The sequence below is a fragment of the Passer domesticus genome, chromosome 2 (genome assembly GCF_036417665.1).
Source record: "Passer domesticus isolate bPasDom1 chromosome 2, bPasDom1.hap1, whole genome shotgun sequence".
Taxonomy (NCBI): domain Eukaryota; kingdom Metazoa; phylum Chordata; class Aves; order Passeriformes; family Passeridae; genus Passer; species Passer domesticus.
This window is the reverse complement of record NC_087475.1, coordinates 3,005,836-3,033,580: the sequence shown is the minus strand read 5'-3', so window position 1 is coordinate 3,033,580 and position 27,745 is coordinate 3,005,836. Positions and strand designations below refer to the sequence as shown.

Here is a 27,745-nt window from a genome sequence, read left to right as displayed (position 1 = left end):
AGCCCCAGAGCAGGCCCTGGGGATGTCACACAACAAATCCTCCTAAGAAACCACTTCCAGACACAGGAAGGACAAGAGGTTGATGGATGTACCCAGGGGTGACTGTGCCCTGCCAGCCCAAACACCTTCAGAGATGGCATGACAAGCTCTGTGTATGAAAGGAGTGGGCACCATATCCTAAACTCCAGCAAGGCCTTTCACAGTGTTTCCTTCCATATCTTTATTGCCAAACTAGTGAGATATGGACTGGATAAATGGGTGATAAGGTGGGTGGGAAGCTGGCCAGGCTGCTGGGCTCAGAGCATTGTTTGTAATCCGTCAGTGATCCAAAGTCCAGCGTGCCTGAGGGATCAATACTCAGACCAGGAGTGGTTTAAGCTTTATTAATGACCAGGACAGCAGGACAGGGAGCAATAAAATTCCCACTGTGGAAGCAGTGGATGCACTGGGCTGCTGTTCAGAAGGACCATGGCAAATGGCTCAGCACTAGTGAGGCCATGGGCCCAGTTTGGGGCTCCCAGGTCAAGATATGGACTTTTAGGATAAAGTCCAGCACAGGGCCACCAAAACAGTCAATGGGCTGGAGCACAGGATGTACAAGAAGAGTCAGGGTGAGCTGTGGCTGCTCAAACTGGAAAGAGAATTTAAATTCCCAGCACAAGGGGATTTATCACTGCCTGGGCCTAGCCCACGGAGGTTGCAGAGGATGGAGCCGGGCTCTTCTCAGAAGGGCACAAGGTAAAGAGGCAATAGGCACAGGTTGAAACATTGGAATCTCTGAGCAGGTACCAGAAGAAGGAGATACCAGCATGAGTCTGGTCAGGCTGGGACCCAGAGAGGTTTTGGGGTAGAAATTCTGAAAACTCAGTTGCACAAGCCCTCAGCAGCCAGGGCTGCCTGACCCTCCCATGAGCCATGGGCAATACTCAGTGACCTGCCTTTCACAGAATCACAGAATATTCTGAGCTGCAAGGGACCCACAAGGTTCATCGAGTCCAGCTCCTGGCCCTGCACAGAACAACTCAAGAATTAATGCATTCAAGTGAGCATAAATTTGAAGACATGAGAGTACCAAAGGCATGGACAGGAGCTCCTTGCAGAGCTTGCTGCAAGGGCATGTCTGTGGAATGTAATAGGAGGAAAACCTAATCTGAGTTTCAGGGAAAATAGTAAATCCCTTTCTCCATGTTTCCTTTATCTATTATATTTTTAGGACCTAAGAAGATCTTTCTTGTTTTAGCCTATAATCTCTCCAGAGCTTTTATTTCTCATCAGTTTTCTGTCCAAATTCATTTGATTAAGAAGGCAAAGCACCTAACAGCCCAGTTTAGGCACAAAGTTAAGCAAAAAATTCATAATAATAAAATAATTTTGAATATTATCTTACACATTCAATACAGTAATTTTGTTTGTGGGCTGCTGTTAGAGAACAAAAGTTCACCATCAGCCATAAGGAAGGCAACATGTTTTTCATATCTGTCTGGTTGCCTAAGGAATTACCATAACATGATAAAGGATATTAACAGTTAAACATAAAACTGAGTTGAAGGTGCCCTTTCATGCCTCGTTATAGGAATAAATCAAAAGTTTGAACGGTGACATTTCCGTTGGGCTGTTTTGCTACTGAAGGGCTTTTATTTTATAATCTTATAATTAGCACTTGCACAACAACTCTGTTCCTCTCAGGCATGTTGCCAGCCAACTGTGCCCATCACGTGCTGGGTTTTGGGGCTCGCAGCAGTTCAAGTTACAGGGAACAAATTTAATGCACATTTCAAACAAAGTGAAGTCCTTACTAGGATATGTCATGTGTGCAAGTGGACTGTACCAATACCAGTGGAAAACATGGGATTGTGTGTTTGGAGACACCTCCAGGAGTGGGTGTGAGTGCCAAGGTGCTCCCATGCAGGAGGGTAAGGTATGGCCTAAGCTTCCTCTTCTTCTCTCTGCTTGTCTTCATTTTCCCAGGAAAGCAGGATGGAAGGGGGCTGGAATCTTCTAGATTCTGCAACAATCTAAAGGAAAGAAACATGAGGATAAAGATGTCCCAAGGAAGGTCACTGATAAGAGAATGAGCACCTCTTTATACCTGTGGAGTAACCACCATCCTGGCACAGGGAAAATCCACACTCAAGGCCACAAATCACACAGCAGGTGGGCTGAAGTCTTTGTCCTTGTCCACGTGCCAGCCAGCATTTCCCACCTCACTGATGTTATATTTGCCCAATTATCCCATCATAAAAGAAAACCAAACAAAATTAAATGTAGCAGCAATTTTAATTAAGTGGCTTAAAATATATGAAATTGAATACACTCAAAATATTGACAGTATAATGTGGTAGGGATAATTTGGGTTCTGATAATAGCACATAAGCAAAAATAACGGTGTGGGGTATGGAGGGCAGGGCTTGACCCCTGTCACCTCACGTGCAAGCTTGCCAAGCCAAAATTCCCCTTTTTATGGTGTACATCATCACCATCTCCTCCCATTTTCGATTCATCACACTTGTATCTCCACCCTCATCATCACCTTTACCACGCATGCTCCACCATTTTTTAGGTGGTTGTACCACTCTTTGGGGTCGTCCCTGGTGAAGACCTCTCCTCTTCCTCAGTGTCCTTTGATTCACCTTTTGGATTACACATGCACACCACGCTGATATAAGGTAAGCCAAAGCTAATATCATACAAGCATCAAAGCACTAAATCTTATATAATTAGCATTTTCCTGGATGTCCAAGCAAATTTTCCTCTTCTTCCAACTAAATTCAGTAATAGTTATCTCTTGCTTCTTCCTGTTCTGAACATCCTCAGGAGAAGGGCAGGGGGAACCCCTCTTCTTCCGTTCTTTCTTGGCATTACACCTTTAACTGTTTTATTATTTCCAAATATTAATTACTGTATCAACATTGATTACCGTTTCAATTTTATCAGCATGAATCACACCTATTTATTACATCGACCTTCTGGATCAGATGATCTGCAAAAACTCAGTCTGGCCCAGGAAGAAAGTTCTGGGATGCTTGGAACTGGCAGGGGACCTCTGCACTTCCTCATGACCAAGGGCTCCAGGTGACACAGCAAAGAGCTACACAGGCAGGGATGGCAGCTGATGGGGGCTTGGGGGGGCTACAGTGGTGCTAAAAATTTGGATTTGGGTTTGGTTCCACAAGGCTTGACCTCATTTTTATTTGGTTTCCTCCTCTCAGCTATTAAATGGGCAGCAGACAGTAGTTACCTGCCTGGCTTTGTAACGATAAACACAATAAACAGGATCCAGACACAAAGGTGTGAGATTATCTTTTATACAAATAAGGAACTGCTAGGCCTTCTAACAAAAAAAAAGAAGAAAAAAAAAAGGGAAAGATAAGGACTGGAGAAATCTGGCCACACTTGGCCTGAACATGTGTTCTACACAGCAGTGCTGTGGTTTTTCATCTCTCCAATGTGGCCAGTGCACCAACAAGCACTTATTGATCAGCAGGACTTATGTCAGCACCTCTCATCCAAAAATGCTGCACAGGCAGTGTTCTCTCTCCAGAAGCTGGGAAATCCATCTAGTGTTGCTTGCTTTCCCTTGTATTTTAATCTAAATGGATGCGTGGGAGAATGGGTAAGAAAAAAGCTTGGAGATATCTTGCAGTATTTTATCACATACATTTGGACTGTTGGCATTGGGGTTTTGGAGCTGCTCCATTTTTCTTCCTCTCCTTCAGTGCTGCTCAACCTGCTGGTCACAATTGGGAGAACAAATAGCACAGTTTATAATCTCTGAAGCATAAGGAAAACATGTTATCTTAAACCGCAGGCTAGCTATAAAAATAGCTGCAAATACTAACTATAAATATAGAATAGCATAGAAATATTAGGGGAAGAAAAAAGCTAAAAGATTTTCAAAATGCCATTCATTTCCTCAGCTCTGCCCAGCCCTGTGTGGAGCCATATCCATGCCCTTTGGAGGATAACTGTGTTGGGGCCCATGTTTTCCCTCTTTTTGTGACTCTGGAGAGCCCCAATAGCCTGGATTCTCCCCTGAGTTAATGGTTAATGGAATTTTAGCTGAGGTGATAAATCCTGCTTCCTGCTTCAACCTGCACAGCCCCTTCCCTCCCCCTCCCAAAAGAGAGTTAAGGGGGGGATTTACATTTCTCCACCTCCACACTGGTGCCCTTTGCATCCCCACTGGGGATTGCTCCAGATGTGAACAAAGGCAAGGGTCTTCAGCCAGAAGAATGGGGGTGATGTGTGTCTAAATAAAAACACATCAGCTCCCGGTGTTTCTGTTGCTGGTTTTGTGGTTTCCTTCTGGCTCAGTAGTGGTTTAGTTTGTCTGGAATTTTCAGGGAATGGGATTGGGTTTTAGGAAAGAGAATTCCACCTTTCAACACAACAATCGTGAGGTCTGCATGGCAACTCTCATGACTGGGGACAGGTTTTTTTGGAGAGGACATTGACAGACAGACAGAATGGCAGGGGTTGGGCATGATTCCAGACACAGATGCCTAAATTTTAGTTTCCTGACGTGTCGGTGACTTCATGTGAGCTGAGCTGCTCCATCAGGCTAAGCTGAATTGCCCTCCCAATACTGCACATTGTACAGTGGAGTGTTAGCCAATAAAAGTAGTTTAGACACCAGTATTTGGGACTAATTCCCCCTTTTAGTATTCTATCCTAACCTGAGTCAGGCTTTTGAAATGTTTTTTGGATGCTACACTTTTCATATTTTCTTCTTTTAAGATTAATATCCTGCTTTAGGGCACAAGCAGAGATATAGCACTGCTTTATCATGACAATTCCATATTTGCATTATTGTTAACCATTTATTTGATTACATTTCCAAAGGGAATCCATTCAATTATTTTAATCTTGCTAGATCTACTGCTGCTGAGTGGAAGTAAAAACTTGCTTGGACAGCCATGCCATGAGCAGTTTGCAGTGGTTCACTGTCAAAACAGTGGCAAATTGTATAGAAAAGACTCCTAGGTCTACAGGAGGTCAAAAGTGGAGCATCAGTCAGCAATGCCATGGTTTTATGAAAATAAAATAAACATAAAATAAGTAAGTCTGGAAGTATAAATGGGAGCAGTGCCTGCAAATGGGGGAAGGAATCTTTCCTCCCTGCTCCATCACTGGAATTTTGTATTCAGGAACCGACTGAGTACAATTCAAGAAAGCCCCAAGGAGAGTGGTGGGAAAGATCAGGAACAAAACCTCCCTCCTAGAACTTCCAGGGAAATACTGTAGCCTTGTTTAGCTTAAAGCTGTTGAAGCCAAAGAGGAGTATAAATTCTGGTAATTCTTCTCGTGCATGGAAGCCGGAAGGTGTAGTAGTTTCTGCATCACTTCAGGATTTTGCATCCAAACCATGTTCATTTTTACTCCTTTGATGTACCTACCCTGGACACAATCTGCAGACCAAACAGAATTCAATCAATAATTCTGCTTTTGAGAGCACACAAACTGCATAAATGTTTATAAACCCCAAATCATGTCACTGTGCACATGACCAGTGGGCTCAGGGCTGCTCTCCCTGAGCTATGGAGCTGTTCCTTAGCAACTGCCAAGGTGGCCTTTGGGGACCACCTGGCAAATGATGGAGAAATAACCTCAAATCAATATTTCATGGAGGAGATACTGTTAATAGATTGCCTCTGTGTAATTTACAGATACAACTTTCTGCCTGTGAGTAAACTGTTAGGTAAAAATTCCTCTGATTAACAACCACATTGTTATTTCATTTCTTATTTGTGTTAGTATTAATCCCATCCATTTTATATGTTGAGTATTTGAATTCCAGCATTTGATAGCTGCTTTAATGGAAGAAAAATCATGCTGAGATGAAGTTTGACATTAAAATGAGGTGATCAAGCAACTCTTAATAACTCAAGCACTGTTTGCTTCCCCGTCTTGGAACTGAATTTGGAAGCATGGCTCTGGGTGTAGAGGAAAGAGGGAGAAAGAGGAAGAAAGTGATTTTGCTCAATTACTGAATTAAATTCATGTCTGTGGAAACTGTGACCAGGGGTTTCTGGTAAAGTCCAGCCTATAACCTCAGCCTAAACACCAGATCATCCGTGTCATCCTCATGGATGGACCCTGCTAATCCAACTTGTAGTCCATTGCAGGAGTGCTAGATGAGTTTTACCATTCTCCTTAGTTTGCATTCCAGCTACCCACTGCTTCTGAGGCCACTTCTTCGTATTTTTCAGTTCCTTCTCTGTAGAATAAACCACTTGAGGACTAGACTGGCAGAATTAAATATCCTCAGCCTGAATTAACCTGGTAAATAAGGATGTTCCCTGTGAAATTAGCTGCAGTTTTTGTATTATTACTAATGGCAAATTCAGAGTACTGCACTGAAAATGAACTATTAGTCATAAATTAGCTTTTACAAAAGTTAAATATCCTGAATATGCACAACTTCCCTTCTATGTTGGCAAAGATTGCTCTGTCAGATTTGACCAACTCCCTCTCTTCTCCAAGGAAGTTCACTAAATATGTTACATTTATCATGTGCTAGAGATTGGCTTCCACCACTACACTGAGGCAGGAATTGTCATCTTTGTCACTTGCATATTCAAAGAAAGAAATTAGTGCTCAAAGGACTTGTGAAGGACAGCTCCACCACTTTCTAAGGACATGGAGGAAGGGGGTAGAGATTTAAATAAAAGAGTGAGGTACACACGAAGAAATTCTAATTTGCAGTAGGTGCCAGATCAATCCAATTTCAAATTTCAGGCCTAAAAGCAAAAACACAAATCTTGGACTGCAGGAACATGTTGCCTGTGGCAGAGAAGTTCTGCCTCAGAAATCCTCCTTGTCCATGGCTGGTCTCTCCCTGGCCACAGCATCTCTGCAGATGTGCCAGTGTGGCCTTGATGTAAACTCTGCTATGAGCTGGCATAAATCTCCTCTTCCTTTCCCTTTCCCTTTTTATTTTTTAGCTTGTTTACTTCTAGCCCAGCTAATTTCAGAACCAACAGCTGCACAGGGAGGAGGAGCAGGGAAGGGCAGCTCTGGGAACTGACCTGTTTGGTAACACTGCCCTCGTCTGACTGAAGACGCCTTGAGCTGTGGAGTGCCCTTCATATCACAATTATATCAATGAAAAATCAAATATTTCAGCTCCACGGACAGTGCAGGGTGACTGGGAGAGGATGAGAGCTGGATGCTGAGGGGCTTGAAGCAGCAGAGGTGATAGAGGCAAACGGAGGAGCAAGTAACAAAATTTTGTCTTGAAAGACATGAGAGAAGGTGACTGTGTGAAGGAGCAGCAGGGGAATAAAAAGGAAGATGCTCTAAAGGAGACAGAATTTGGGAAAGGATGTGGAAGCATAAAGGGTGGCTGTGAAGCAAAGCAGAGAAGGAAGAATAGAACAAGAGAGTGAAACAGCTCCCTCTGGAGCAGACCTAGAAGAGAGAATTTAAACCATTGCTGGAGCCACAGCAGGGCTTTAACTTCTCACACAAGGGAGTGATTTCCCCTGTCAGTACTGAAAACTTACAGAACCAAATACTTCATCAAGCACAACCAACTCTGCTCTTCAGCATGGCAAAATACTCCAAACTTCTGTAAGTGATGCTGGATGGACCATCATGATAGAAACAAGGACACATGGAATGGTTTGGGTTGGAAGGGACCTTAAAGATCACCCAGTTCCAGCCCCTGCCTGCCATGGGCAGGGACACCTTCCACTATCCCAGGTTGCTCAGAGCTCCATCCAACCTGGCCTTGGACACTTCCAGGGATGGGCCATCCCCTTCTCCATTTGCCTGGAAGCAGGAGGGAGGCTACAGTGCCACCTCAAATCAGTCACTTGCCACAGAAAATTCCCACCTGCTCCTCGGTCTTTATTAATCGTAATCTAATTAATCATCTCATTAATTGTATCAAGAGAGACAGAGCACTTGAGCAGTGGGTGTGGAGGGGACACATGCTGTATTGCCACATGCTAATTTGGACAAATCCTGAGAGATGTTTGAACTTGTTCCTCTACTGCAAAAGAGAGATCCTGTTCATCACAGAAAAAATAAAATCGCCATGCAGCAACAACCCCTGTTCAAGTTTGTGATTTGCCTTAAAGCACAGCTGAAAGCACTTTTGTTTTTCTGCAGAGTCAGACCTTTATAGATCAATCATGCGAAGAGGTTTCCTGCAGCTGTGATTTTTAAAAACTTCCCAGGTGCTTTTTGTTTCCCTTTCAGTGCTCTCAGAATCTATATAAAGTGGGGAGGTAATAGGAAGCTTCCCTTTTAGTGTTTTTGATTGTGTGTGTTGCTGTTTTCTTAAGAGGCATTGTACGTTCTGGGCTAAGAGATGCAATTATTGCAACTTCCCTGTGCCAGGAGAGGCCTCACCTGGGAAGATTATTCCATGAGCCAGCAGGTGAGAATGAAAGCAGCTCAGTGGCAATCTCCTTTTTGTTTGCTTGGTTTTGCTTTCTGTCTCTTCTCTGTGAACCTGCCTGTGGGCACCTTTCAAAACAAGGTGGGGGATGAAAAGGTTGACTTTTGCTTCAGCAAAAGGAAATTGTTTGATTTTGGAGGGATCAAAGTGTGGCTGGTGATTTTGCCTGGCTGTTGGGAGCTGCAGGAAGGGGGGATGCAGCCAGAGGAAGGCAGGTGGGTATGGGGCACTCTGACATTGGTTAACAGGATTTGAGAGCCACAGGTGCCCTCAGCTCACCCCAGTGGGGTCCAGACTTTTGTCTTTCACTTTTTCACTCTACACAGATTGGAAGAGATTAAAGACAAAGTTGCAACAGATATCCTGGGAATGGTGGATTTCACATGCTTCCAATGTTCCTTTGTCATTAAAAGTCTGTCATTCACATATTAGTGCATAATGCTTAACAGGCAAATGGAATATTGTAAACACTTCATCCTCAGTAAATACTACACTGAGGCTGTAATTGTGCCTTATTCAGGCATCTCCTGGATGAGAATTCCTTTGACTGAGTCTCAATTTGGGAGCCTGATTCTGTGCTCTGAGCAGTTTTGTGTGCTCTCCTCTGGATGTTGTGCACTGAAACAGTGAATGGCAGAGCTGAAGGGGTTCAGGACTTGTGGTGGTTTGTAAATGCACCTCTTCAGTGGACCTCATTAGCTAAATACATAAATAAATACAATTTCAAACTCCTTAATGGCTGCTGTGTGTGAACTTGCTCTCTGCACCCAGTCCTGTTTGCCATTCCTCACTCTGGGATATCACTGCCCGAATTTGAGGCTGTGAGCACTGTGTCCTCTCTGCAAGGTCCTGTCCTTGTGCTGCTGGTTTAGGTGGTAAAACACACAATGGTGTGCCCTCACCTGAAGGTTCAGGGTGCCTTTGTGGGGCTGCAGTGAATCAACTCTTTGAAGGAGTCCCTGGGGCGAGGTGATCTCAGTGATGCGTTTGTGTGAGAGACGCATGCGAGGAGCTGATGGCATTTGAGCATTTTGCTGGTGAAGACACCAGCTGTCCTGGAGGAACAGGAAAGCTATTGTGGGCCTGGACCTGCCTGCCTTCCTCTGGTGCCAGTGCTGCACAAAGCAACTTTTTGTACTTCTAATGCTATTCAGCTCAGCAAAAGGTGCAGCCTGGGACCAGTCAGAGACCATAATTGAAGAATTCTCGGCTTCCACCCCTCATATAAAGGTCATGTGTTCATATTTCAGTTGTTTAAGTCAGCCTCCAGCATTTGTAAAGTGTCTGGTGCTCTCCTGGTGCTGTGCAAACATAGCAAAAACAAGGCAGAATTAATTTTCAGTTAAACTGTGGCCTTTGTAACAGGGATTAGAACAAGAAACAAGTTTCAGAACCATCCCTCCTCCTTATATGAGAGGATTTGACTTTGTTAGACTGATCATATTTTATTTGTAAAATTAACTGTAAAATTCAGTATTAGTAATCCCAGACAGTCAACACTGACTCAAGCTTCATCCTCTTTTATTCCCTCTGGGTGGGGGAAAACGATTTTATTTGGGAAAAAAAAGTTTAGGTTATGAACAATCTCATTCTCTTTTTAAAATGTTTGGTTTTCTGTGTCTTATGCTACATTGTTAACCTTCAGAATATTTTTTAGCATTTCTGACATCTGGAAATATTTAAATATTATTATTGCTGTTAAATGAAACCTGAGATTCCTGCATAACAGCTTGCCTTTGGGAGTTTATATTTGAGTTTTTAAAAAAAAAAAAAAAAAAAAAACCAAGATGGGACTACTGTGATAAAAGCAAAAGAATTGGCACGTCTTTTAAGTTTTGAAGCCAGGTAGGGAAGCATTGTAAAAGAGAAGAAAACGGCCTGGCAGGAGACATTTTCCTGATGACAAAACTCCATGGAATCATGAGTGGCCAGAGGATGCAGAGGGGAGATTCTAGGGTCACTCTACCCACTGCAAGCACAGGAAAAATTCTTCAGCCATTGAGTCTGCCTTGTATTCATGGCCTTTGCAGGCTAATCCTCCTGTGGAAGCCCAGGGTGGGAATATTTCTGTCTGCTCTGGGGTGTCCTGACCCTCATTCATGGAGAAAGTTTCCCAGATTCAAGACAGACTGGAACCCACAAAAGTGTGAAATAGATTATGGAGAGCAGTGTAGGTGGATCACTTGGTGAGACATTTAGGTTCTGGAATTTTTAGTATGTTGTGGATGGAAGCAAGATGGAGGGCACAGGGGGTTGTCCTGGGTTTCTTCTTCATGCTTCTTCTTCCTCCTTCTCCGTGGGTTTGGGTGGCATTTTGTAATTGGGCAGAACAGTCTGCATTGCAGCTCTGTGGGATCAGTTATTGGGTTAAAAGGGAAAATAATCCAGGTGTCAGCTCTTAATTGGATAGTTTAGTCTTAAAAGACCTTGGAATAAGAGATTGTTGGCCATTTTGTGCCTTCTAATGAAAACCTGCCAAACTCATGGTAGTGAGGCTGTTTTACTGATAAGAAATAATAAACACCTGAGTCCCAACAAGAACCTTGAGTGCCTTCAATCCTGACCCAGAGAAACTGACAACTGAAACCCCCACATCCTCCCCCCATCATCTTATCTGTTGATAATCTTTCTTTATCCTGATAAATGTTTGAAATGCAGGTACTTTTTGGCACAGTCTCTGCCCTGTGCCAAGGGGATGTCTGGGAGGATCCCCAAGGTTCAGGGCAGAAGCAGAGGCTGTGACTGTCTGTTTATTTGTCAGTAGGGTGTCCATGATGGTCCATGACTTGCTCACTTTCCCTGAAGAACCCTTATCCCCAACACCAAGAGTCTGGAAAAGTCCTGGCCTTCAAAGAGGAAGATGGAACACGTGGGACAGTGGTGTTTTAGCACTGAACAAAGGCTTAGAGAGCACTGAAAAGGAGCTGACCCAGCAGATCTCTGGTTTGTCACTGGGTGTAATTACAGGGGAACTTTCCTATCACACACCTGAGGGTGTCCCTGGCTAAAGGGAAAAACCTGGGGATGCCACCTGTAGTGGTTTTGGTTCACCAATTTGAGATTTCCCAGTTGGTGTGGTGGGTTCAGTGCTGCCCAATCACCAGTGCACTCACTAAAATGTATTTACTCACTTCTTGCTGTGAGATAGGATTAGGAGAAAGGCAAAGCAGGCTCAGAACTTTAAAAGGGTATAAAGAAAAAATTATTAACTGTAACTAAAAGAAAGGGTAATAAGAATCAGAACAAAACCTTCAGGACACTTCTCCCCTTACAACCTTTCCTTTCCCACTAACAATGTAAAGAAACATAACCTAAAATTTCAGTCAGTTTACCACCTCTAAAATAGTCTTTCTTCAGCTCACTTAGGGAGAGGAGTACCTCTTGTTAATGTTATGGAGATTTCTCCACAATAAAACAGTTCTTTGGTGGCTCTGTTGTCACTCCTCTTTCAGCACAGAGCATGTCATGTCTGCTCAGAGAAACAGCACCAGGGTTCAGCAGTGCATTAGGAGAGGTATTAATTCATGTTCTGACAGCTCACCCTCCCTCTGCTTTCCTCTCAAAGCTCTGAATTTCATAGCCTGTCATCCTGGAGGGATGGCCAGAGAGTGTCCTAGCCTGAACTGCACGCTGGGTGTAACACAAACCCCTCGGTAAGGACTGGGGAACAAAGGAGCCTCTGTGCAGCTTTATCTGACAATGGGAGCTCAGTCAGCAAGAGCAGTGTGGGCAGGAGGGAAATCTCCTTCAGCAAGGCTGACCTGGCACCCAGGTGATGGGAAGTGTGTCATCCCTAACTCCCCGAAGGAGCAGCATCCTTATCTCCAGCCTGGTGGTCAGGGACAGGACTGGGCTGGGTGTGAGAGCTGAGGTGGTGGCTCTGTCACCTTGGTCTGCCCCTTGTCCTGCTGTGGTCTGTGTGCTCCTGTACCCTCTCTTCACTCAGGGATTAAACTTAAAATGGAGGCAGTTTGATTTCACACAATTAAAAAAATTATCAGTACTGCTGTACCCGGGAATTGTCCTGCCCATTTTGGTGAATCCACCCAGAGAGATACTAAGCAGTGGTTCAGTTACCAGTTTAACATTGGTGTCTTCCTAATATGAAAAACTGAAATTCTCTTGGAGTTTAGACTATTGGTGCTGCTTCTCCATTCATCTTCCCCTCCCCACATTCTCTGACCTGCTTCAGGCTTGTGCTGCTTTTTTGGGAAGTTTTTGGCTTTGTGTTACCATCAGAGACAGCAGGAGAAATGGCCCTCCCCAGTCAATCCCCTCTTAAATTATGTTTAGCTTTGATGGGGAGAGGTGGGAAGAGCTTCTCCTGTCTCTGTTTGACTCTGTTTTACTTTGAAGCCATCAAACATCATTCCCCTGGCTTTGTCTGCCTCTCAAATTTGGGAGCCAGCAGAGGGAATATGATGAAACAGGTATTTAAGGCAATTAAGGAGCAGGCTGGAGCAGAGGCTGAGTTATCAATCACTGCAAGATCTACCTGGAGACATGAAAGAGCTGTGCAGGTACTCAGCACATTCAGTACTGCAGGTGCAGAAGAGGGGCTATCCGGGCATTCTCTGAATTTCTATTTTAGCTACACTGCAATGAAACGGATAAAATTGTTACTTTACTTGCTCAATGTCTTATGGTTTCAGGTAGTGCTCCAAATCAATACTCTGGAAGAGATAAAAATAGGAAATAACTTTTCCGGAGTTCTGGTTCTAATAAAAGTTTTGGACTAAGGCAGAAGATGGACTGAGAATCCCAAAGTGACACAGAGCATTCAGCTATGGCTCTTTTTAAAAAAAGCCTTCTCACACAGCTGCAGTAATCCAAAACAGCAGTGTTCAGTTTAGAGAAATCCAGAGGATAAAAGTGTTTTAGCCCATGAAAAAAATAAAAAAAACTGTCAAGGATCAAGCTACATCCTACAGTGTCTTCATGTTGTTACTCCTGTTTATTAAAATAGAAATTGTGCACTGATATTTACAGTGCCCACTGTAAAAACCCTGCCAACAGCACCAATAATGTAGTAGTGACTCAACAATAAGATTTTAGGCAAGTTTTTCTGTTGACAGGGTAATATTCTAGCCATTACAAGGGGATAAAAATGAAAAGTTCTGCCTGTCTGCAGTTTAAATTATTGGTTGCAGTCCTGGAGGTTGGAGCTGTGCTGGCCAGGGAGCCGTTCTAGCCAGAAATGCTGATGAGCTTGTAAATGCCAGTGGATTCTGGCTTTAGGGCGCGAAACACTTTCAAAATGTGGCAGCGATCTCTTGACCCCAAACCCTGAGAAACACCAGCCAAAGCAGGAGGAAAGGGAAAGAAACTGAAGCAGTGTGTGGGTGCTGTGACCAAGCTTAGAAAACTTTTGGGGAAATATACTGGGGTGGTTTTATTTGTTTGTTTGTATGGTTTTTTTCTGTAGCATCAGCAACTGAATTAAAAAAAAATCAGTGTGATAATATTTTTTAACTGTGAAAAACGAGGTGGTTTTTTATGTAAAATTTTAAAAGTTTAATAAAAGGACAGTAGGAGACAGAAATAAAGTAAAGGGTTAAAAACAGTTGGGTGTTTGGTATTTAGTTAAGAGTACACTGTTATTTTCAGAAATACTCTTTAAATACTTTTTTATTACATCAGCTTCTATATTTATAGACTTTTATGCATATTAATATTTTTAATAAATTATTTTATATATTTTAGGAACTATTTTTTATGGTTCTTTTTTAGGTCTGCGTTTTTAGAGTTCATGTGGTTTTTGGCTGTGGTTTTGGTCTGTTTTCTTTATTACTTTGGGCTTTGGTCTATATTCTCTTCAGATGGTAGATGCTGATAGTTGGCATATCAATAGCAGGGTCCTTATTACGTGTTTACTGGGTATTATCCTGACAAAACAGGATAAATAATGAAAAATAAATATAATAATAAAAATAATAAATAAAAGCAAAATTATTTTAACATTGTACATATAGAATTAATCTTAATATTTGCGAAAAGCCAACAATATAATATATATTTATAACATAACGAATGGTTTTCTGCTAGAAGAGGTTTTGTGGTGTTGGCACTCGAGCAAAACCCCACTAGGTGTCCCTCGTCTGTCAGAGTTCCTCGGAGGAGAGCTGGAGCCCGAGGTGTGGGAAGCAACGAGGCTTTTAAATGAGCGTTCCTTTGGATGTGACTTGACACATGCACTGTCCATGTGCTGTGTGCTCACAAGAGGATCAGACATCGAATTGGAGCAATTTAGAATCAATAATGGATTTATTTAGAATATTTAGAATCAAAATGGAATCAACATTTATCAGCATCAGTGTGGAAGTACCCAAGTGTGGGCAACCAGATTTTACCTGGACTTGCCACTCTGCAATCAGTGAAGGTCACCTGGCAATCAGAAAACTTTTTTCTGAGTTTTTTGGTGCATTTCTGTAGAAAGCAGAGGTGTTTGAAGCCTCTCAGGCAGAAAATCAGCATGCTGACAAGGACTGTGGTTCAGAGTGTATGCAACCAAATGTAGCTGTACTAAATTAAAAAACAAAAAAACAAAAAAAAAAAACTCCAACCAACCAACCAAAAAAAAAAAAAAAAACACAAAAAACCAAACAACCTAAAAATCCCACTGTTTTGGTTATTTTCTTTTCCTGTGTAGTTCTGGATTTTTTGTGCTAGTATTCCTAACGAGCTTTGTAAATAATCTTTAAAAGTAATCAAAATCCGGACTGAAGCTCTGTGAGGGGCACAGTGACCTCATGACTAAACTTGTAATTACAAATCTGTGCTCAGTGTTGTTTATGGTGTACTACACATCACTGCCAAAGGTGGTTGGATTTTAGATTTTAAAGGGGATGAGAGGGAAGGCAAAACCATCAGAAGGCACAAACCCAGGCACCCTTAGGGATCTATCCCCGTGCTATATTTGTTTTTAATATTGAATTCTGATTCTGAAACATAATAGAAAACAATCTTTTTAATTTGAATGTTTCAGTAATCTTTTTAATTTGAATGTTTCAGTAATCTTTTTAATATGTCTGAACACTAGCTCACCATGGGACCTCACATGTTGCTGTTTCAAAATATTTAAACCATCCTACATTTCTACAAGAAAATTGTTTTTAATGAACAGAGACTGCAAGCTCAAAACACACATTAGCAAAAACCAGATTATTAAGCGAGCTAAGCACTCATGAGACTTGCAAATTGATAACTGGAGAGAAGAAAGTTCCCCAAATAGCCCTGGGGCAAATAAAGGAGGGCAGAGCAAACACGGGCCCTGTGCTGCAACATTGGCCCCAGGTCACCCCATTTCCAGCCTGGCTGAATGCTCAGCCTCTCTTCCCGAGGGCTGCTGCTCCTTCTCCTTCTTTTGAGTCCTTCAGGGCACATCTGTGGCCCTGTAGCTCCTCTGGGTGATTTTTTCCCCTCCCGTCCTAATGCTGGTGTTCCTCACAGAACTCTGGAACAGCCAGCGGGCGGCTCTGGCGCCTTCGAGCTTATCTTGCTCTGAAATGGGAGGTTCACAGAATTCCCAGGATCGCTGGGTTGGAAGAGACCTTCGAGACCATGGAGTCCAGCCCAGCCCCAGCAGCTCAGCTGAGCCCTGGCCCCCAGTGCCACATCCAGGCTTTGTTAAACACCCCCAGGGATGGGGACTGCACCCCCTCCCCGGGCAGCCATTCCAGAGCTTTATCCCCTTGCTGGAAAAACTCTTTGCTGCTCTGCAGCCTGGATTCCCTGGTGCAGTGCAGGCTGTGAGCTCTGGCTGTGCCAGTGCTGCTGCAGACAGAGCCCAGCCCCAGCTGAGCACAGGCACCTTCCAGGAGCTGGGCAGGGTGAGGAGGGCACCCCTGAGTCTCCTTTTCTCCAGGGGAGCCCCCCCAGCTCCCTCAGGGCTCCTCTCAGGGTTTGTGTTCCCAGCCCCTCTCCAGCCTCGCTGGCCCCTCTGGGTGTGCTCAGTGTCCCAAGGTCCTTCCCAAACTGAGGGGACAGAGCTGGGCACAGAAATCCAGGTGTGACCCCAGTGCAGGGACAGAGTGACCTCCCTGCTCCTGCTGGCCACAGGAGCTCCTGTGCACCTCCTTTCCTCCGTTGTTGGACCTCCCTTGAGCAGTCCCAAGAATTCCCTGAAGGAAACCAGCCCCTCCATCCAAGGGGGACATCCAAGAGGGGAACTTGACCTTCTCAGCAAGGTAGACCTCGTGTCCCAAAAGGCAGCAGTCAGGGCAGGAGCTGGCGTGACTCACCCTAGGTTTGAGTGACATGTTTCCTGATCCAACACTTCTCCCAGAGCATTTCTCATCTCATTCTGCTCTTAGTCATAAAGTTTTATGGGTGCTTTTCTTCCTGGCCTTTTTACCCTAGCTCAACGCTGCTAAGCAGCCCTTTGTTCCTTTTAGTCATCCACCCACAGCTTTCCCAGTTTTATTACTGCCAAGATGAATGCTCCTATTTCTCTAGGCCATTCAGCACATATTGATTCACCCGACTTCTAATCAGCTTTTTTTTATTCTCCAGTGTGGACTGGGAATCACCTGAAATTTAAATAGAATCCTGCAGATTAGGATGTCTGCAGAAGCAGATCCTCTTTTGTATGGGGCAGAAGATAAGCTTTAGGTTTCTAAATGCTCCAGCAATCTCTTTGACGTGATTAGCACTCCAGGGAGTGCTCCTGTTATCCAGAAGGGCTTTAATTGTACCCTTGGGGTATTGTGAGGTGGGAGGGGAGCCGACCTGTGCTGGGATAAAGATAAATCATTTATCACATATCTGGGTGTTTTGAAAGCCCCAGCAAGCATCAGGTTGGAGCAGGAAGCTCAGCCACCATTCCTGCTGGGGGGAATTAGCTCAGGGATAATTCCCCTGGCAGGGGAGGTTGGCACATCCCCTGTCTCCAGGAGATCTGCTGTGTCCAAGGCACTTTTTGGGAAGACATGGCAGCTTTTAGGGCAGACCAGGTGTGCTGTGGCTGCTCCCCATCCCTTACAGCGCTGGCAATTCAGGGTAATCTCAGCCCAAGGACTCCTCTCTGGCCTCATGGGCAGCAGATTTTGTTATTTTTTAATTTGCATTTGTAGCTCCTTTATAGGAATAGCTATCTCTAAGGTCAGGGCTTCATCTGGTAGAAGAAGCCTTGTTATCAAGAAGCCTAGAGGGAGCAAGGATATAATTTTTCTCTGGTCTTTAATTAGTGGGATTTTTGAATGGTTCCTTCACAGGCTAGTCCTTAAGGTTGCTGCTGTTTCTGACTTGTCTGACTCTGCTGCCTCCTCTCTCTCCCTCCATCTTCCAACCCTCTCAGTTCCACTTTTGGGTCTTTCCTTCCCCTTTTTGTGGCCTTTTCCTTCCTGCAGAGTTTACGATCCTCACACCTACTACTCAACCTGCAGAAAAGGCTTTGCTCAACCTGCAGCCAAGATCAAGTGTGAGGAGCCAGTGCTGACACAGTCCTGTCACTGCTGTTGCTCAGTGCCAGGTGCCCCAGAGAGCTCTGGCTGCCGAGTCATTGTTGGGAGACCTCTGCAAGCTCGGGCCTGTGGGACTGTCTCTGCTTGGTTCTTTTTGTTGTGGCACGGCTCCCCTGTGACAAACACGACTTGTCCACTAAAAACCGTGAAAATCAAAACAACCCTCAACTCACACTGGGTGTCTGGGTTTCTACCAGGCTCACAAACCACATGCTCTGCTATCTTGCTGTACAGACATGTCCTGATCTTTGTGGAGCTCAGCTTTTGCCGTAGGAATAGCACTGACACTGATATTTAGTCTCCCCCTTAAGCCTTAATATCGATGGAAATAGAGATAGAAAAATATCTATCTATGTTTTCATAAAGTTTGGGATTGCTTGCATGCCAGGTGGATTCCAGAAAAAAAAAAAAAAAAAAAAAAAAAAAAAAAAAAAAAAAGTCCAGTTACAGGTGTAGTTAGAGCAAGTGGGCAGCATGAACAAGATGCTGAAGAACATTTGATTTGAGGATATTTTAACATAGAATTAAACTTATTGAAGTGAATGGCACATTTGAGTCGACTCCCACCTGAGCCAGCAGCAAGATCAGGTCCACAAAAATGAAAATTATGCTTAAATAGGAGAAGCTAGATGTGACCATCAGGTTTCACCAGGTGTGCATTAAGCAGAGAAGAGGTGAGTGCTCAGAGGCCAAACCCTGGCTGCCCTCTCCCTGCACACCCCAATGTCCTCACCTGGCTCCCTGCCGTGGCGTGGGTGGAGGGAGGAGGAGGAGGAAGGAAGGAAGGAAGGAGAGCAGGAGCTTCCACCTGTGGAGCTGAGCCTTGCCTTGAACTCCTGCCTGGGAGCAGGGCATGGAGCACGAGGAGCAGAGCAGGGGCAGCAGCCAGGGCTGGTGAGGATGGAGCTGGGTGTGACCTGAGCTGCACAGCCAGGTCTGGGAGGAGATGCCAGCCTGTGCCCAGAAAAAGGATCTGTGTTTCCTTCCTGTGGCTGTCTCTCTTTGTTTTCTTGGTATTATTGGAAATGCCTTCACTCAAATAAATAATTTTTCTGAACGCCAGATTTCTTGGGAGGACAGGGCAATTATTTCAGAAATGTTTTTGGGGGGGAAGTGCACACACACAAAGTCTGTCAGGGACAGCCTTTCATGAAACATGGCTCTAAAATCTGTGCATCTTTCAACACAGGAATCTAATTAAAACACTCAGATTTTTCTTCACAAATGAAGCAATGCTCTCTAAGGTTATTGTGCCAGCTGTGTGCTGGTGCTGAGAATCCAGGTGTTTGCAGACAGGTCACTCATGGGATGCTGAAAGAAACGATCTGTTATTTCTTGTAACCAGGGGTGACTTGGTAATGAGTGTCTGTCCCAATGCCACGAGGCAGAGCCTGGCACAGACAGATTGGCCTTGTAGTGATGATACATTATTGATACAAGAATATTTCACCCACTTACCCTGCAGACCTCTCCCACAATATCATCTTGTGCAAGTGCACTGAAATCTCTGTTGACATTGAGTGTGCCCGGCTGTGTCATTCTGTTTCCAAACAAGCCACTCCTCCTCCCCTTTGTTTCCTAAACCTCTCAGTGAAAAAATTATTTACTTCAGTGCTGAGCCACAATGAGAAAAAAATACATATTTACAAAGCAAGTCCAAAAAAATCTGTAGGTGGGCACTTTTCAACTAGCAAAGGAAGGAAATGCTTTTTTTGGGGAGTTGTTTTAGGGGTGATTCTTTCATTACATTATTTTTTCTTCTTCATGCTGAAATTTTTTGGGGAGAGGGAGATGACTTGCACTAAGCAGATCCATTGAATGACAAGTGTCTCATCTGAATTTCAATAATTAATTGCCCTCAAAAGAGCTATTATTGCCTCATCTCTTTTTCTGTGCTAAACATGAATGCTTTGGGATGGTAACTCGCCTGTTGACACCTTGTCTTCCTGCTTCCCCAAGTGCTCATCCACACTTAAAATACTTGGGATTTTTTGAGGGGAGGAGAGACTCTTGGGGCTTTTTTGTGTTTTGTTCCCTTTTTTTTTTTTTGTAGAGGGTTTTTTTTTGGTTTTTTTTTTTTTTTGTTTGTTTGGGTTTTTTTGTTCTTTTTGTTCTTTTTTATCATAGTGTTTGATTATCAGCAGTACTGGGTTATATAAAGGTGTGGAACAAAGGGACCCTTTCATATGAGCACAAGTTTATTGACAGCACAGGAATATCTTGGAAAATGTACAGAGGTCAGTGCATAGGACAGGTGATATTCTGTGTCTCTACAGATATGAGTAGATAAGGAGATATTTATAGGCAAATGAAACCTGGAATTCCTGTCAGTTGAAAAGTTTATATGTTTTTTATGCCAACTATAAAACTGCCTTAAAAACATAAAGAAAATTGGTCCATAAATTATTCAGATTAGAACCTGTCAGTTGCTGCCACTGGATTTTCAGGTGTCCAGTTAGAACTGGAATTAGGGCTTGTCCTCTCTTCTTTTAAGATCAACCTTCTATGTTGCAAATCATCCCCACTGAGGAAATACTATATGGCTTGGATGAGTAGAATATATACCATAAAAGTCTAAATGTTCTAAGAAATCCAGCTCATTAGGAAGCAATAAGGATATTTTCTGTCCTGTGTGAGTGATTTTAGAAACGTGGTGTCAAGCTGCCCAGATAAATCTGAAACTGCACCAAAAAAAAAAATTAAATTCTGAGGTCAGAGTTATTTTTCATTCAAAAATATTTTTGTCAGGAAACTCAAGTTTGTGTATGAAAATGTATGAAAATGGCAGAGGTTATTTTTGTGTAACTCTGCACGTACACTTGTTGCCTCTTGTATGCAGTCTGCAAAGCAGTCACACAATGACAAAGTTCAAGTGAGTAATGGGGTTTTTTCTTAAGGGTTTATGTGTGCAGGGATTTATAGATCCTGTTGCAATGAGTTATCCTGTGTGGTAACTTCAGAAATAGATTCAGCGTGCACTTCCTTGACAGTTAAGGAAAGTTATATATGTCAACATACTTATTCAGTAAAATGCCAGATTACAGAGCAAGCTCTATATGACAAATGGTAATGGAAAAAAATAAATCTGGTGATTCTGTAGTCATCCTGCACTCGAGATGGATACCAAATGTGGCCCCTGCTCAAAATGAGCAGGAACCTTATGTCAACTCATCTGGTCAGTTTTGAAATCTGAATTTCTTCATGTTTTGGAAAGGAACCCATCAGGTGCTGTATGCCAGTCTGCTTTTGGGCTCTTACCCAATTTCCTTATTTGAGCACACTTCTAATTGTACCAGTTAAACGAGGTTAAAAAACTCATTTGGACCAGAAATATCCACGGTGGTTTAAGGTCAGTGTGACTTTTGGCAGCAGCAGCATCCCTGCAGTGGCAGAGATTGTGCACCTGTGCTTTGGCTGTTTTGGTGCTGGGGGTTGCCCACAAAAGGCTCTGAGCTCAGCCCTGATCTGTTTTACAGCCTTGCTGGTGGCTGGCCCTGCAGTGCAATGGCCTGGGTTGCAAACACCTCAGCAGGCAGCAGCATCCTAAATTGCAGCTATTAAACCTGGCACTGCCTGCCTGACCCATGCCCTGCAAAGCTTTGCTGGAACTGTTCTGCTTTAAGGTGGCAACGAGACCTTTGCAATCTCTGTGCTCGTTTTAGTAAACTGATCTTATCTGCAGATCAAAATAGATTTTAAAGGTGCTAAATGCTGGCAGTATATCTCCTATAGCAACACATTTGTTGCAACAGGTGAAGGTTGAAGACTGAACAGAATGTTGGGCTTGGCTGCTCTTTGCACTCCCTCCAGCTTCAGGGAGGCTGTGGGAGGGATGTGAACCCCTCCACTGTACAGAAATGTGACTTTTGGGGCTCTTTGCAGTGTGCATTGCACTCTGGGCTCTGATTTGGGCTGTTACCACTACGTTTCACAAGGACAATATTTACTTTGACACACGTGGTGTTTTTCTTTCCTGTGCCTTACTATTAAATCCACAGCTAAAAGCACGTTGCTGTGTCATTACACACACATGCCTTGCTTTGGGTTTAGAAATAAAATTGCAGGCGTTTGCAAGGGTCAACACTATCAATTCAAACAAATCAGAGCCCTCTTGCTGAACTTGTCTCGTTTCTCCTTTCAGCCTCAGCTGGAATGAATTCTGCAATCACCTTGGGTGGCAGAGGTCTGTGAAGGTGCTGGGGTTTTATTTCTCATCCTCAGAAATGATGTTGTGATGATGCTGAAACACGTTACAGCACTTAGAGGGTGTTATATAACAAGTTAAGTGTGTGCTCGGAAGAGCTGGAGCACTTTGGCCAGGAAATTGGGCTGGGGAGAAGAGTCATCATGGGTCAGGGTGTGCAGTGGGCAGGAGGTCAGGCAGCCTGGGGATTTTGGAACAGAGCCAGATTGGAGGCGCTACTGCTTTGGGATTTCTTCCTAAACACTCTGATTGTGGAAAAGCATTAACCACAAATGGGATGAGGCATCTGTCAATCCATGGGCAGTGCGGGACAGAGAGGTGCTTCATGAGCTGTGCCCTGGGTGGTGAATGTCTGCTTGTGGGCAGAGCTGAAATCAGGAGGGCAGAGGATGTTCAAGGGCTTTCCTTGCCCCATGAACCCCAGCTGCCCCACAGCCTTCAGCAAAGACAGCACAAGGCCACATCTTTGCAGTCACAGTCACAGCAACTTATGGTGGATGAAACCCAGCCATGAACAGCACTGCCTGTGCCTGGTGGAAGTCCCTGTCCATCCTGTAGCCCAGCAGCAGAGCTGGATTTCCCTGCCACCATCCCTGGAGCACGCCCAAAGCCTGCAGTGAGTTTGCACTTGTGCCACCTCCAAGCTGTGCTCTGGCTGCAGCAGGGAGCTGGACCCCCCAGATGCTTCCCAGGTGCATCACAGGTGCCATTAAACAGGAGGGGGAAGAAGAAAATAGGCTTGTCTAGTGCTGTTTTGTCAAAATACAGCCAGGACAAGCACAAACTAATTAGAAATCGAGACAACTCCCATATAAAACGCAATGGTGTGTCATGTGTGTGCCAACAGGCAAAGTGATTACTCAGTTGTTGTTCAGGCAAAAATTCCCACTGAGTAAGGTCAGAGTAATCAGCTCGGGATCTGTCCCTGCTGTGTTTGCCCCCAGTTGCCACCGTGCTCTCCATGTGAGGAGCTCCAGGCGCTCTCTGCTCCCGGCCGGGTGCGCGCCTCGCGCTCGGGGCTTTGGTGACTCAAGGCAAGGCTTGGACACCTGGACATCACCCCCTCCCCTGGGAGAGGAAACACAACCTCGTGGGCTCCTGCCAGCCCCTCCATCCCTGTGCCTACCGAAATTGCCACAGGGATTAGGCAATGCAGCCCGTGGGAGTGATCACAGCCGATTGATCGCCCTTCCCTGCCTTTCCATACCATGCCCTTCATCCACTCTTCCCCAAAAGCTGTGCTGGTCTGTTCCCCACTGCAGGGTGGTGAGGGAGGATTGCTGGTGCCTGGGCTGCTGCTGACAGCCCTGCTGTATCCCCTGAGCCTCCCAGTGTCCTGAGGCAGGTGTGTGTTTTGCTCCATTTGTACATTTTTGGGGTCTGTATGCACTGGGTGTTCCTCCTGTGTTCTTTCAAGATCTGTAATGGTAGAGCTGTGGTATTTTTGGGCAAAATCCTGGCTCTGTCAGACCCTTCACACTTCTCCCTGAATTGGTGTTACTCCTCAAAGCCCATCTCCAGGGCCTGTCTTTACCCTGGAGGTCCATGGCTTGGTCAGCTTTCAGGATCAGAACCAAAGTTTTTGATCTCTGCAGGGCAGGAGAGGGTGGCTGTGCTTTTTTTGAGGGGTAGGTCTCTGGTGGCTGCAATTTTAGTGCCTTGGGTAGTCCTTAATGTCAGTGTAACAAGCACTGCTAGACATTACACTGTGTTCCCATCCTTCTATTTCAGGGATTTTCAGATCCTTTTCCTCCTCCCCTGCCATCTCCCTGCAGGAATGGATTGCATTCCTCACTTAAACCAGGGGCTCTCATCATCTCCCACTGCTCCCCATTCACTATCCTAGGCAAGGAGCTGCACCTGCCCCTCTCCTGAGCTGTGGGTTCCCCTCCTGGGTCCTTCCCCCCTGCCCCAGGGCAGCTCCCCTCTGCTCTCCTTTCCTGCCTGGGCCCCACCCAGCTTTATCTCGGGGACAGACAGAGGTATGACACACGGCTGTGCTCACCTGGCTGCTGATCTGGCCCCAATTAGCCCAAATGCAAGCTAGCACAGCAAGAAGGAGAGGAAGTTGTAGGGAGGGCTTGAGAGAAAATGTCCTGCTCTGTGGCAACAGCAAGGGAAAAAGAAGAAGGATTGGAATTACAGAAAAAAAAAAAAAAAAAAGGAGGCTGCAAGGTGGACTTCTGGGCCAGTTGGCAGGACTCATCCACAGGCAGGACAGTTCCCACTTTGACTTCATTTTCTTGTGCTCAGTAGTGGTTTTGTCTTTATGTTTCACTTTATGTGCCCCTGGCTTGATGAACCATAAAATGGGGTAGGTTTGAACCAGTGCAGCCCAGAATTTGCCAGAAGAAATGTTCTTTTCTTCCCCAAAGCTGTTACCCAGCAATCAACTCCCAGTCAGTTTTCTTTCTCAGGAGTCAACAGTACAAATTCAGGATTTCTACTCATGAACATATTTCAACATGTACCTAAGGAAGACTTTTAAGTGTTTTGCCAGAACAATGGGTACTTAAAAATCACAGAATGGTTTGTCTTGGAGGGGATAAAGATCAACTCCTTCCAGCTCCTCGTCATGGGGCAGGGAACCTTCCACTGGAAAAGATGGAGATGTAGCTTTTGACATTGTGCAACAGCAATGCTCTGGGAGGAAATGTCTCCCTTTCTGCTGCTGTGGGTATTAAAGTGTGGCTGCTGGGAAGGAAAAGGCCTGTCCTTTGGGAGAGTCTTATTAAGGGAAACCAGCTATTAACAGGTATATATGGAAAGGGTGGGGTTCCTTATTACTGCACTCATTTCAGCATCTGCTATCTGCCTCAGGAGTGCATCATGGTGATATCAGCCTTTATTAATATAAAACTCAGTATTACACATCCCTGATTACACCACAGGTGTAATTCAGGGGCTCTCTGACACTGCAGCCTATCTGATTGAAGTGGCAGTGGAGTGATCAGCGACACCAAATTAAGCTGTCAGTGTCAAGGATCTTTTTGGTGTAAAGTTAAATTATATCCAAGGATTAAAACCTGGGAGACTGTGATCTAATTAGCTGAAGTTTATCCTGTGAGTGGTTGGGATGTAATAACTTGGTGATGCAGAAATGAAAATGCCCAATGGCCAATTTTCTCTGTGGGAAAGTGAGAAGTTACTTGGGTTTGGTATGTGCTGCATGACTCTTCCATGTGGTTTTTTGACTTTTTTTTTTCCAGTCTACCATTGTGGAAAGATGTAGTCATTTAATTCTTTTCCAAGCATGTATGGATTACAGAATTTTCCCTCTCTCTTTGAGGAAAAGTATCTTTATCTCGTTCCTGTCTTTATTACAGAGTTACCACAAAACTCTAATTAGGGGAAGCATGTTTTTAGTGGTGAGGCTGCTAAGAAATTAGTGCTTCTGTTCTGAAGTTCAGTGTTGACACTTAAATGCTGTGTGGGAATAAAAAAGCCTGCTTTTCTTGCAAAACAGAACTCAATTACTCCTAATGAAAATTTCCCAGAAACCTTTCATTTTTATTGTACAAGTGTCTTATACTCTACTTTCATACAGATTTTAATAGTGAGATCATAATTTTAAAAATCACCCTATCAAAACAATTTTCTTATTAATTTTGTTAATATGAAAAAATTGTTTGGTTAACACTTATATCAAACCAATTCCAAAATACATTTAATTCTATTTAAAATTCCTTTTTTTGTTGTTGTTTTAGTACAAAACTCTTCCCCCAGATGTTGTGATCACCTTTTATGCAGCACACGAGTTCCCAGTGCTCCGCCTGGGAGCTGCAGGGTGGCTTCAGATGGATTTTATGGGACTCAGCAGAGCTGAGCATGAGTCCCACAATATTTACCCAGCCATGAGACAAGCAGGTGTAATTATATTGGCCTTTATCATTTTCCCATGGCTGCCTGGCTGATAAGCTGCCCTTGGTGAGGAACCTGCGTGCTCCTGTGGCTGGGAGTGCACACAGAGACACCAGGGCTCCCCATGGACCATGCCAGCCCCAGAGGGAGGGGAAACTCGGCTCTCTTTGTCAGAATTGAAGCTTTTCTTGTCCTGCTGTTGGCAGTGGGGACTCTGATGTGGTTCAGTCCTGTCTAAGGATTTACCCTTTTACCCTTCTCACTCCTCCATGTTTTGCTCTGTGAAACCAGGTTCCTCACACTGACCCTTCTTCAGAGAGCTTGGTGCCCAAACTGGCCTCATTCTGCACAACCTGGAAATAAATAACCTTCTCCAAGTGTCAATATGCTGTGTTCTTGTAATAGCTCTTGCTTTCTTTTCTTTTTCCTCCTCTAAACTCAGGCTGTCGATGTGCACAGGAGCCTGGTTGTCCTGCCCTGTCAGTGAGCAGAGGTGGGAAAAAAGGATTTTATCATCTGCCAGTCAGTGGATGCACGTGAACAGGCAGGAGAAGTCAAGCTGGCCTTTAAGGTAAAAAGATGAGGTAAAAGATGAGCTGGAAAAAAATAAGTATATTTCAATGACAGTGAGAAAGTGGTATAAGGGATGAAAGGAACTGTGTGCAACTTAAGGAATTAAAAACGTCCCAGATTCAGCTTCTTTTCAGTTTCTTTTTCTAGATGTCAATATTTAACTGCACAGTTTTAGGGAGGGGATAGCTGGGGATCAATACTTGTGTTTCTAGCAGTGCCTTTGACCCACTCACATGACAAGCTTGTTACTTGGTGTCTAAATAAAAGCTCTGGTGATAAGCAACCAGTGCTGCTCCCCAATGAACTGTACAGGAAATGTGCTGGATTTTTACTCACTCAGTTTCCAGCTGGGGAGACAGACACTGGAGTGAAAGCTGAGCCTGAACTCATGACTGGAAATGTCAGGCACTGGAAATGGTCATCATTGCTCACAGCTTAAGTCAGCTTCCCATTGCCCAGCTCCTTTTTGTTGTTACTTGTTCAGGTTTCTCTCTTGAGGGATGTATTTTCCAGTCTTCTCACCTCTCTCATTTCTCTTTCCCTCAGTATTGCAATTCCTGTGGAGCCTCCTCGTACCTCTAAAACACTTCCCACAGTTTTGTGGCCAGAAAATTCTCCATTCACCTCCAAACCATCTCTGGGAAGAAAGACCAGAGGATGATGTGAGGAGCCGGGGTTACATTTCTACAGTGGGTTTGGGATGGTTATTCTGCAATTTTCTCAGAATTTATATTCATTTCATGAAGACAAAGTTCTTCCTGTTCCACTTTTAATTGGCACTTTTAATGTATCCTACTGTGTGCTAGCAAAAAGAAACATGTTCTCTTTATGCTTCCACTTTTTGATTCTTTTCCATTCACTCTGTTCACTTGAACATTTGATCAGCCAATTTGTCTACCTAAGGTTTCTCAAGATAAATATATGACTTGCCATGTGCACCAAAACATGATAAATGGATAAAAATAAGGAATGTTAAGGTTCTTTAAGTCCTCAAATCTCTATATATTATATTAACTTTCACAAGAAATGTTTCATTAATTATTTTGGAGATGTTTCATATGGTGAGGACTCATTCAGGCTTCCTCTCTTGATGCCTTTTTTTTCCCTTAACCAGAAATACATGTTCTTTTGCCTGATGCCATTTTTATACTGCTACCATTATCCCCCATGCACACCTTTTCCTTTAAGTATTTAATTGATGCTGGAGACTGTGCCCTGTTCAAAAACAATTACATTAAT

General features: G+C 44.1%; 1 long non-coding RNA gene across 4 annotated transcripts; it reads left to right on the top strand.

The window, feature by feature from the left end:
- The first annotated feature begins 283 nt into the window (after positions 1-283).
- Positions 284-27,745, top strand: LOC135291641 (uncharacterized). 4 transcript variants are annotated; one of them, XR_010354412.1, is made up of 6 exons: positions 284-738; positions 1,969-2,154; positions 2,935-3,072; positions 6,945-8,386; positions 26,376-26,504; positions 27,053-27,745. It is a non-coding gene; the product is annotated as an uncharacterized LOC135291641 (long non-coding RNA). The 4 variants fall into 4 exon arrangements; XR_010354415.1 differs by lacking the exons at positions 26,376-26,504; positions 27,053-27,745 and adding an exon at positions 11,169-12,007; XR_010354416.1 differs by lacking the exons at positions 6,945-8,386; positions 26,376-26,504; positions 27,053-27,745 and adding an exon at positions 2,561-2,666 and having other exon boundaries at positions 304-738; positions 2,935-3,789.